Below are 10641 nucleotides of genomic sequence, written 5' to 3'. Positions count from 1 at the left end.
GTATTTTTCTTCCAATCTGTGAAACAATTATCTGCTATTATAATTTAAATATGAATTAATTCAACCAGAGACCCAGCCTCTCTCTTAGAAGGCATTGTAGATTAATGAGTAAATATGTATTAGCATGTCTTCAAACTGTACATTATTGACCTGAGAGACAACAGGGAACTATAATGACTGATTATGTAAATCCTCAATTGCAAATTGTTGCTAAACTCCATAATGTCATTAATTTACATTAATGTCAGTCTTTCTTTACCAGACCCTTATTAATTAGCTGTTCCTTGACACATACTTCGATGTAGACTTTTTGTGAGTCATTAAAGTCCTTTGTGTAGAGACCTTCTCGAAGACCTTTTAGTTTGTATATAATTGACAAACCAGATGACAGCTTTTACTGTTGATCTTAAAACTGCAGCCAATTCACTCAGACATTGAATTTATGTTTTGAAACCTTTCCTTTTAAAGTTTTTATAGAGAAAAAGTATAAATGCAGGTACTTTTATTTATTAGATGGTCTAAAATATGCCCTTTTTTGCAAGGTCAAGTTTACAGGAGTTTTCTAACCAAATGCACAACTGCTTTTAGAGATTTTGTAATAGGAAATTCTTCTCAGAGTCACCCACTATGTATGAATTCTCTACAAAAAGTCTCGTGCTTTAAATTAGTTTTTTAAACTAGTACAGATTTTCACATGTTCAATATGCCATCTAACTGAATTCAGCCCTCTGAACATCCAATGACTGACAGCAGCTACCTCCTGGAAAAGTCCAATATCATTTAGATTCCAGGCAGTGCTTACCAACTAAGGGAACTCCAGGTCACAGATTCTTTCCATTTTGTGTTTGTTTCATTTGAACTAATTATATTGTTATTCACTGTAATTCATTCATTTATTTCTGCATTCCAAAATACGTATTAAGCACTAATAATTCTACACCCGTAACTATCTAGACAGCAGTGAATAAAAGAGACAAAATCTTGCCTTGATTCAGTTTACTTTCTAAGGTGCGGAGGAGCTGGACAATACACAAGAAAATCACATAGAACTTTAGAAGATAATAAAGTAGAGAGAGCTGCAAAGGTGGAGTAGAGGAAGTGCAATAAAAGCAAGGATCACTATGGGGAGAGGGGATTGCTGTGGGGAGAGAGGAGGGGTAATTTGAAGTCAGATGTTCAGGGAAAAGGCATTGGACAATGGTTTGAATGAGAAGAGGGAAGGAACTCTTGCAGACATCTCAGGGAAAGGGGTTCTAGGCAGAGGAAACTGCGCCTGGAACTTCAAGAAGGCTAGTGTGGTGGAGCAGAGTCAGTGAGGATATGAGGAGGAGACAGGTTCAGACAGGAGGTAGGAGAGGTATAGGCAGAGCAGGAGGGTCTGGGGGCCACTGAAAAGATTCCAGCTTTGGAGGGCCTTGGGGATGTTGAAAAGATTCCAGCTTTTAATCAATGGTGAAGAGCCCTGGAGGGATTAAAGCAGAGCAGTGACAGGTTCTGAATATATTAACAGAATCTTTCTCCTTTATATAATAAAATAAGCTGTTTGGGATAGGTGAGTAGGCAAGGGCAAAAGCAGGGAGAACGCTTAAGAAGTTATTGCAATAATTGAGGCTAGGATCGGGGGTAGTAATGCTGTGTTGAGAAGAGGACGGATGCTAAATACATGTGGAGTATGTAATACAATATGTATAATGTAATATATAATCAAGATTTTCTTATTGATTCAGTGCTACATACAAGAGAAAATCAAGGATGACCCAAACTTTTTGGCCTGAGCAACTGGGCTATAGAATTGCCATTAACTGGCCGGGCTCAGTGGCTCATGCCTGTAATCCCAGAACTCTGGGAGGCCAATGTGGGTGGATCGCCTGAGGTCAGGAGTTCAAGACCAGCCTGGCCAACATGGTGAAACCCTGTCTCTGCTAAAAATAATTAGCTGGGCATGGTGGTGGGTGCCCATGATCCCAGCTACTGGGGAGGCTGAGGAAGGAGGATCGCTTGAACCCAAGAGGTGGAGGTTGCGGTGATCCACAATGGGAAGAAGCATAAGAGAAGTTGAATGCGATAGAACTGAACAAGACTCTGTTTTTTAAAACATGAATTATATGATTTCTATCAGATATCTATTGGAGATAGCCAGTGGCAGTTGAATATTCAAAACAAGAGTTCAGGGGAAAGTTCCATGCTAGAAATGTTCACTCAGGAACCATGAGAATGAAGATGGTGTTTGAAGCCATAAAACTGAGAAAGGTCACCAAGATACAGAGGACAGAGTAGAGAAGACCCAAGAATGATCACTAGAGAATTCCGGTGGTAAAAGGTTAACATGAATATTTAAGAACCAGCAAAGGAGACTAAGGAGGATTGATTGTAAAATAGGAAAAAACCGGGAAAGTGTTGTGGAATCTGGTGAAAAAAGCGTTTTAGGTATGGAATGTTCAACTATTCCAAACTGCTGATGATAAGTCAAGTAGGAAGATTAAAGGTTAGTCACTGGATTATGTAACATGGAGGCCCTTGGTAAGAGAGCTGTAATGTAATGGGAGTAAAAGTCTAATTGCAGTCAGTTTAAAGAGGATGGGGGAAAAGGAGTTGGAATCCATGATTATAAAAAACTATTTTGAGAAATTCTCTTGTAAAGGGAAGCATACTGAAATCCAGGATAAGATTTAGCTGATTACAAGAAATGATAGGGCTCTTGAACATGGAGGTTGATGTAACATTTTTCTTGAACATGGGTGTTGATGAAATATTTTCTTGGTGTTAGAGAAAGCTCTATTACAGATATTTCTCACTCTGTGTTCCTCCCATGCCCAGAAGTACACCTTCTGGAGCTTTTAGAAGCAACAGAAGCATTCATGTAAGAAGAGATTTAGAAAACTACCTAAAGTATTAGGGTCATGGACTTCCTAAATAACCCCCCTTACCTCTAGAAGCCAGAGATCACCACCATCCTGGGTGTTGTTATCAATGAACAGTGCTTGAAAACTCCAGGTCCTTCATCTTTGGTTTTACTTTTGACTCTCAGAATAACCTTAGGTACCCTTTCAAGTTTCAGTTGGTTCAAATTAAAATGAAGAGGCCAAACTAGATTGTCTCTGTGGTTTCCGTGGGGCTGAGATTCATGATGTTGGATGTTAATGGCACTGTAGATTTCTAAATAGTGTGAACAAACTGCATTTTTAGATAGGCTAATGTTGTTTTCCTATTGTAGTTGGAGCCTTGATCTTAAAATTATGTCATCTGGAAAGTGATACTTGAAAGGTTTTAGGCCCTCAATTTATTCTAGGAGCAAGCCTTTTAGTCATATTCATAAATTTTCTAGGTAAAAAATATTCATTTGCTTTATTCTCAGATAGGTCCTGGGAAAGCCCCAAGTGAGGAAAATGATCCAAATGCAGATGCTTAAGATGAAGGTTCAAAGTACCAACTTTAAATCATTCTCCATAGATTTAATTGTATCAGGGCATCCCTGCATGAATTTTTATAATGGTAACTGTTTTGATCTTCTTTTGGCTAGGGTAGAAAAGGAAAAATGGGGTTTTCTAGGCTTAATGAAGAAAGATCATGGGAAAGGGGCTTCCACCTATACAAGATGATCTGATCTCTGCAATGTGGTATCAGGCAGGAAATTAGCGGAGAGTTACGCCAGGAATGAGCACTTAAAGGGACATGGCTGTTAGACTCTAGGAATAGTGATGTCTGATATCTCACATAAGGTCTTCATTTCTGAGCTGTAAGATTCTTATGTTAATTCAAGCCTCAGTTAAACCAAACAAACAAACTAACAAAGATTTAAAGTATAGACTTGTGTTAACTGTGCTTCGGGGAAATCAGTGGAGAGAAACTGTGGGCACATCTGAAAAAGCAGCTGTGAACTAGCTAGAAGTGATGAGAAGAGAATCTCCAGATAAGTTCTAAGGTAAAAGACAACCAAAATAAATCTGTGAAAAACATCAGTGGTCTTGTGGGATTCTCAGAAATGATGATAGAAAACAAATTCCCAGTAGAGAGTGTAGAGTTTGTGAGGTCATTTCCTCTGAGATTTAGATTGTTTAGTTAGACATTAAATAGACAGGTAACCCCTGGGGGCTGGAAAACTTGGGGGCATTGGAGTTTACTCCCATTTGGATCTCTGAGCCTATTACTCACAAGAGAATATAGATTGTAAAATAATTGGAACACATTATTCATTGAAGGAAAAATGTTGACAAGATAGGAGTTTTTGATAGACACTGTTAATTATCTATCCCAGATCCTTTCTCTTCTTCCTCTTTCCTAACTGACCCTAAATATTTTCTTGGGTAGCATTATGCCCAGCGGAAAAACTGAGCTTCCCAAGCACTCAGGTAAGGAAGCCATGTGGCATGTAAGTTAAAGTCACCAGATGGCACTTGTGGGAAACTCCTTAAACGAGGGACACTCACAGCATGCACCATTTTGCATTTTCCCCTTTGCCTTTGCTCTTTCACTTTTAAAATATCTGTAGGGACAGATACCTGGGGATATAGCAGACACCTTGCAATCATGAAGGTGACATCTGCTCATTAAGTGCGGGGAAGCAGAAAAAGAACAGGAGTCTTGTCCCTTATAGTGTTGTGGAGCCACAAGGCAAACTTCGGACTTCCAACTTCTGGCCATCTCATTGTGTAAGAAAAATAAACTTTTGCTGGGCACAGTGGCTCACACCTGTAATCCCAGCACTTTGGGAGGCTGAGGCAGGTGGATCACTTAAGGTCAGGAGTTCGAGACCAGCCTGAACAACATGGGTCTCTACTAAAAATACAAAATTAGCCGGGCCTGGTGGCTGGCACCTATAATCCCAGCTACTTGGGAGGCTGAGGCAGGAGAATCACTTGAACCTGGGAGGTGGAGGTTGCAGTGAGCTAAGATCATGCCGCTGCACTCCAGCCTGGGCAACAAGAGCAAGACTCCATCTCCAAAAAAAAAAAAAAAAGAGAGAAATAAACGTTTTTCCTACTCAATTAAGACATTATTTGTGTTTCTGTTATATGAAGCTAAACAGAATCCTAATGTTATACTTTTTACTTCAGTGATTTTTTTTTTTTAATTCTCAAACTTCTACTTATTGTTTCCTTTTCTTTCATTCCAAAGGGAGTGATCCTGGTCTGGCATTTCTGATGTCTGCATTTAAAGTTGCCATCTAAATCATCAATCTGTTTTCTGCTACTATCACAGAATACCACAAACTGGGTAACAAAATTTATTTGGCTTATGCTTCTCGAGGCTGGGAAGCATGGCACTGGCATCTGGTGAGGGCCTCATCCCATGGTGGAAGGCAAAAGGCAGAATGCAAAGGACAAGCAATCATGAGAGACAGAGAGAAAAAGTAGGCAGACCCCTGCTATAATTAACCACTCCTGAAATGAGAGCATTGACCATCTTATGAGAGCTCTACCTCTTAAATGTCCCATCTTTCAACACCATCACAGTGTCAGTTAATTTCAACAAGAGTTTTTAAAGGCCGGATGTTTAAACCATAGTAATCATGATAGAAGATTTTTTTGTTTGTCTTTATTATGCATATGCAGCTCCCTTGTTAGTAACAGTAAGATGGCCCCCTGGGTTTTAGCAGGGCTGGGGGATAAAACCAAGGTGACTTGCCTACCTGAGAACTGTGTCCTACTGGCTAATTTCATTAGCCTTGTTGCTTGACTTTATGAAATGACTGGTCCAAGATGAAATTCTGCTAGTTTTTCTTCCTAATTATGTTTATATATTAGCTGTTTTACCACCCTTTCAAAGTTATAAGTTTCTGACTCTGTAATCTGATTTCAAAGTCCTGAATTCTGTTATCTCCAAGTAGTTGTACTTATAATATCAAAAATGTGTTATTTTCTAAGTAGATGATATGAAACCTTTGAATTTATTTTTTGGCTGTTACTGTCTTTATGCTGATAAAATGTGTTAATGAGCAGAAATGGAGGTGAAATAAGATTAAACTTGTGATAACCTGAACTAAGCCCACCTTTAAATTTTCAAATGTGGAGAACAATTGGATTGTTGAACAGGCTTATCAATCGAGTTTTGTTCCATGTCACCACAAGAGATTCTTGAGGAAACTGGGTGAGCGTTGATTACTGTTTGAGAATTTGATCTCTCCAGGACATAACCTTTTTAAGAACACCATCTTTCAGCACCATTTTTATAGTCCAAGTGATGAAATACAGCTTTGCATTTTATTTTAGTATGTTATCACTGAAGCACTTGTCACTTATCTGAGTTGGGTATTAGTCTCTTTGATAGGTTGTTATGTATTTATGTACATACATAATGTATTTACATACATACATAATGTATTTACATACATACATAATGTATTTACATAATGTATTTACATATGTAATTATGTATTAGATTATGTTCCAAATTATTTTGTAATAAATTTCATTGTGTAAATTTAAGTTATATAGCATAATATTATGGGACATATAGATAGTTAAAAGGTTACTATAGTGAAGCAAATGAACATATTCATCAAGACGGTTTTTCTAATTTCAGTGTGTAAATTTAAGTTATACAACATATTATGGGATATATATAGGTAGTAAAAGGGTTACTGTACTTAAGCAAATTAACATTCATCATTTCACATAGTTACCTAGTTTTTGTTTTTGTTTTTGTGACAAGAGCAGCTAAAATCTACCCATTTTGCATAAATCCCATATATAATAAAATTTTATTACCTATATTCTTCATGTTGTACGTTAGATCTCTAGACTTATTCATCCTATATATCTGCTACTTTGTATCCTCTGACCTATGTTTCCACTTTCTCTCTCCACCTCTGATAACCACTGTTTTGTTGTCTCTGTAATTTGGAATCTTTCTTAAGATCATGCAATATCTCTAGCCACTTGTGAAACTGAACTGGAGTAATTGGGTAAATAATTATCTCTTAGTTTTTAATTAATTTTTCTTAAATGTATGTTTAACTCACATTTATTTCAATGTGTAATATTAGAAGTGTTTGGGGTCTTTATTTAGAAGTTTGGTGATGCTTTTATGACCAGAAATATGCCATGGGAACTTAACTCTTGTTTATATCGATCAGACTATGGTAAAATTGGTTTTATAATATATCATTTCTTTTAAAGTCAGTTTCTAATAACTTATCAATGACATTAAGTGAGGACTTATTGTATTTTAGGCTGATAACAAATTAACTTATATCACATAAAAAACCTTAGACCTTTATCCCTCATGCACACAATTTACATTTTGTATGTCACAATTTACATCATCATATAATACTTCACAACTTATTGTTGTTTTTGACCATTTTTCTTTTTAGCTTTTGTACTTGAGGTATGTATTATTAATATGCCACCATTACAGTACTGGAGTATTCTGGATCTGACTTTGTATTCACTTGTTCTAGTGAGTTTTATTGTGTCATATGTATTTATGCTAGCAATTGTCATCTTTTTATTTCCCTTGAAGAGCTCCCTTAAGCACTCTCGTAAGGCAGGCCTAGTGGTAATGAGTTCCCTCAATTTTTGCTTGTCAACGACTTATTTTTCCTTCATTTCTGAAGAACAGATTTGCTGGGTATAGTATTCTTGGCAAAGAGTAGTTTTTTTTTTTTTGTTTTTTTGTTTTTTTTTTATCACTTTGATCACATAATCCCCTTTTCCCCTGGCCTGCAAGGTATCTGCAAAGAAATTCACTGACAGTCTAGTGGGGACTGACTTTTATGTGACTTGATGCTTTTCTCTTGCTGCTTTTAAAATTCTCTTTGTCTTTGACTTTTACCAGTTTTATTATAATGTGCCTTGAAGAGGACTTATTTCAAATAAATCGATTTGGGAGGCTTAAAGCTTCATGGATTTGGATGTCTATATCTTTCCCAAGACTTGAGACATTTCCAGCAATTATTTCATTAAATAAGCTTGTGTCTCTTTCTCTGTCTCTTCTCCTTCTAGAAATACCATAGTATAAATACTTCTTCACTTAATGTCCCATAGGCTCTCTTCACTCTTTTTTATTCTTTTATTCCCCTCTGACTGGATAATTTCAAAAGACCTATATTCAAGTCCACAGATTCTTTTTACTGCTTTATCTAGTCTGTTGTTGAAGCCCTCAATTTTATTTTTTATTTTATTGATTGAATTTTTAGGCTCTGAGATTTCTGTCTGGTTCATTTTGGTGATATTTATCTCAGTTGAATTTATCATTTAGACAACGAATTGCTTTCTTGATTTTATTGAATTGTCTGTTTGTATTCTCTTGTATCCAAGTTTCCTTAAGATCATCATTTTGAATTTATTTTCAGGCAATTTTTAAGTTTTTATTTCTTTGGGATCAGTTGTTGGAGAATTACTGCATTTCTTTTGTAGCATTATGTTCCTTTGCTTTTTCATGTTTCTTGTGTCTCTGCCTTGATGTCTGTGATCTGGTTGTGCAGTCTTCCAAATGTTGCAAAGTAGTTTTCATAGGGGAAGACTTTCACCTGCAGATGAACCTGAGGGTGCACATTGGGCAGGGTGCAGTGATTTTGGTTCCATGTGGGTGCAGTGATGTAGTCTCTATCTCTATGCGGCTTCTTCAGTTGTGATCAGTGTTAGCAATGATGGGAGGTTCCTCAGTCATCTAGTTTGCAGGAGTTTGTGACAAATATGGTGGCTGCCTAGGTTATTAGGGCAAGGGTTTTAGGGATTATCCTGTTCTTGTCTTTCTCATAGTGGTGCATCTTAGCTGAGAGAATCTCCTTGGATTCTGGGTCGCATGGCTCACAGGCAGCCACAGCAGCACTGGGATCCAGGGCACAGGTGCTCAGAGCAGCTATGAATCTCAGTTCCTGGGGTTGGGGTCTTGTAAAACTACTATAGCACCAAGCACTTGAGGCACAGCCATTAGAGAATGCAATTCTACTAAGCCAGGATCTGTTGTTCTGAGGCACACCTAGCAGCTTAGGCCTAGGGGGCTGGGATATAGCTGTAGTGCCGAACTGTAGAGGGCAGGGCATGGCACTGGTATGGCTTCAGGGAAGAAGTTCTCTGGAAGCTTGAGCCCTGGGGACAGCTGTAATTCATGTAATTCATGATGCAGAACTAACAGGGCACACTCAGGCTCCAGGAAATGAGGTACCATCCAGTGGTGAATCAGGACCTGGGATGGTGGGATATGGCAGCATGTTAGGCTCTGTGAGGCCAGCTGCAGCAGGAGCAAAGACCCAAGAATGACAAGATGCCACTGTGGCTTGGACCCTAGTGGTCGGAGAGCAGCACAGATGACTGCTCTCAGGAGTGGGGTGCCTCAGCAGCTTGTACTAGGGGAGCTAGTCTAGTTCTAGGAGGCAGGGTGCTGCAGTTGTTTGTTCTGGAGGGTGGGTGGCACAGGTCAGCCAAAGTTCTAATTCCCTGGAATGCAAGACAACGCATGTGGTTGGACCCAGAAAGTGGTGCTACATGGGCCAGTGGAGCTTCTGGATTCTTGTGGTTTGAAGATGGTGACTGTCTGGTGTGTAGGAGGCATGAGGTCCCTGGGAATTGGGATGTTGCCTCAGCTATGACACCAGAGGCATGACTGCTCTGGTAGTTTGAGGCTCTGTGTGCTTGGGGTAGGGCACACTTCAGGTCAGCCATAAAGGGAGGGTCCACCAGTGACTGGGATGGTGGGGAGGGACTGGCTCTATGGAAGTTTAACCTTAGGGAGTTGGCAATAGCAAGAGCTTGGTCTGGGGACGATGCACTTGTCAGTGAGCATAATGCAGCAGAGGCTGAGCCTCAGGGATGGAGGGATGCAAGGGCTACTTGTCTCTGAAGCAGGATGCACTGTAGCAGTGGCTCCAGTTCCAAAATGGCACAGAGCAGTAGCAGCACTGGCCAAACAAGGGGAGACACAGCATCACTGGCTCCTTCTCTGAGGGTAGCTCGGCAAGTAGACTCTGGGGAACTCCCTCAGCTGGGCTCCAAGCCTGTGAGAACTGCAGGTGTCTGCAGCAGTGGTGGGGGCTTCTGGGGTCCTCTTGCTTACCTTTTCTCCACAGAGAGAAGTCCCTCCTGGTGCTGAGCTGATCTCAACTAGAGCAGTGGGTGGCGAAAGCAAGCTGTTCCCTGCCCTTCTCTATGCAGCCATCCTAGATTTCTTGTTCTACAGGATTTCTGCTGCTGCTTTGCTAGTATTTGGTACTCCTTTAGATATGTTGGGCAAAATGTAGTTGTTTATTCATTGTTTTGAGTTATTTTACGTGGGAGGAGAGCACTAGGAGCTTCTAGTCAGCCCTCGTGCAGACATCACTGTCAATTCCAAATCTTTTGTGTAAGTATTTGATGATTTAATGCAATGGGATCATGTAATTATTAAATATAAGTTTGTGATAATGAGCACTATGATTTTTGTTTATCACTCAATTGTTCTTTTTATCTTCTATGGATAATCAAGACTGGCTGAGAGATAGGTTCATCTCTCCTCTTATTTCCCTAAACTGTCCCCCTCTGATTAACTCAATAATCCTTACATCTCCCTATAATAACCTACCATCTGCTTCTAGTTTTAGCCTCTTTCTAAAAGTAAGTTGAAAATAATATCTGATTTCTCATACTTTTATTGTTGATAATAGATGAGTATGCCACCTTTTTTGTGAGAATAAGACATTGTGCTGAGCATGGTTTGTAA

Source organism: Gorilla gorilla, chromosome 17, assembly GCF_029281585.2.
Source record: "Gorilla gorilla gorilla isolate KB3781 chromosome 17, NHGRI_mGorGor1-v2.1_pri, whole genome shotgun sequence".
In the NCBI taxonomy this organism is placed as follows: Eukaryota; Metazoa; Chordata; class Mammalia; order Primates; family Hominidae; genus Gorilla; species Gorilla gorilla.
This window is presented reverse-complemented; position numbering follows the sequence as displayed.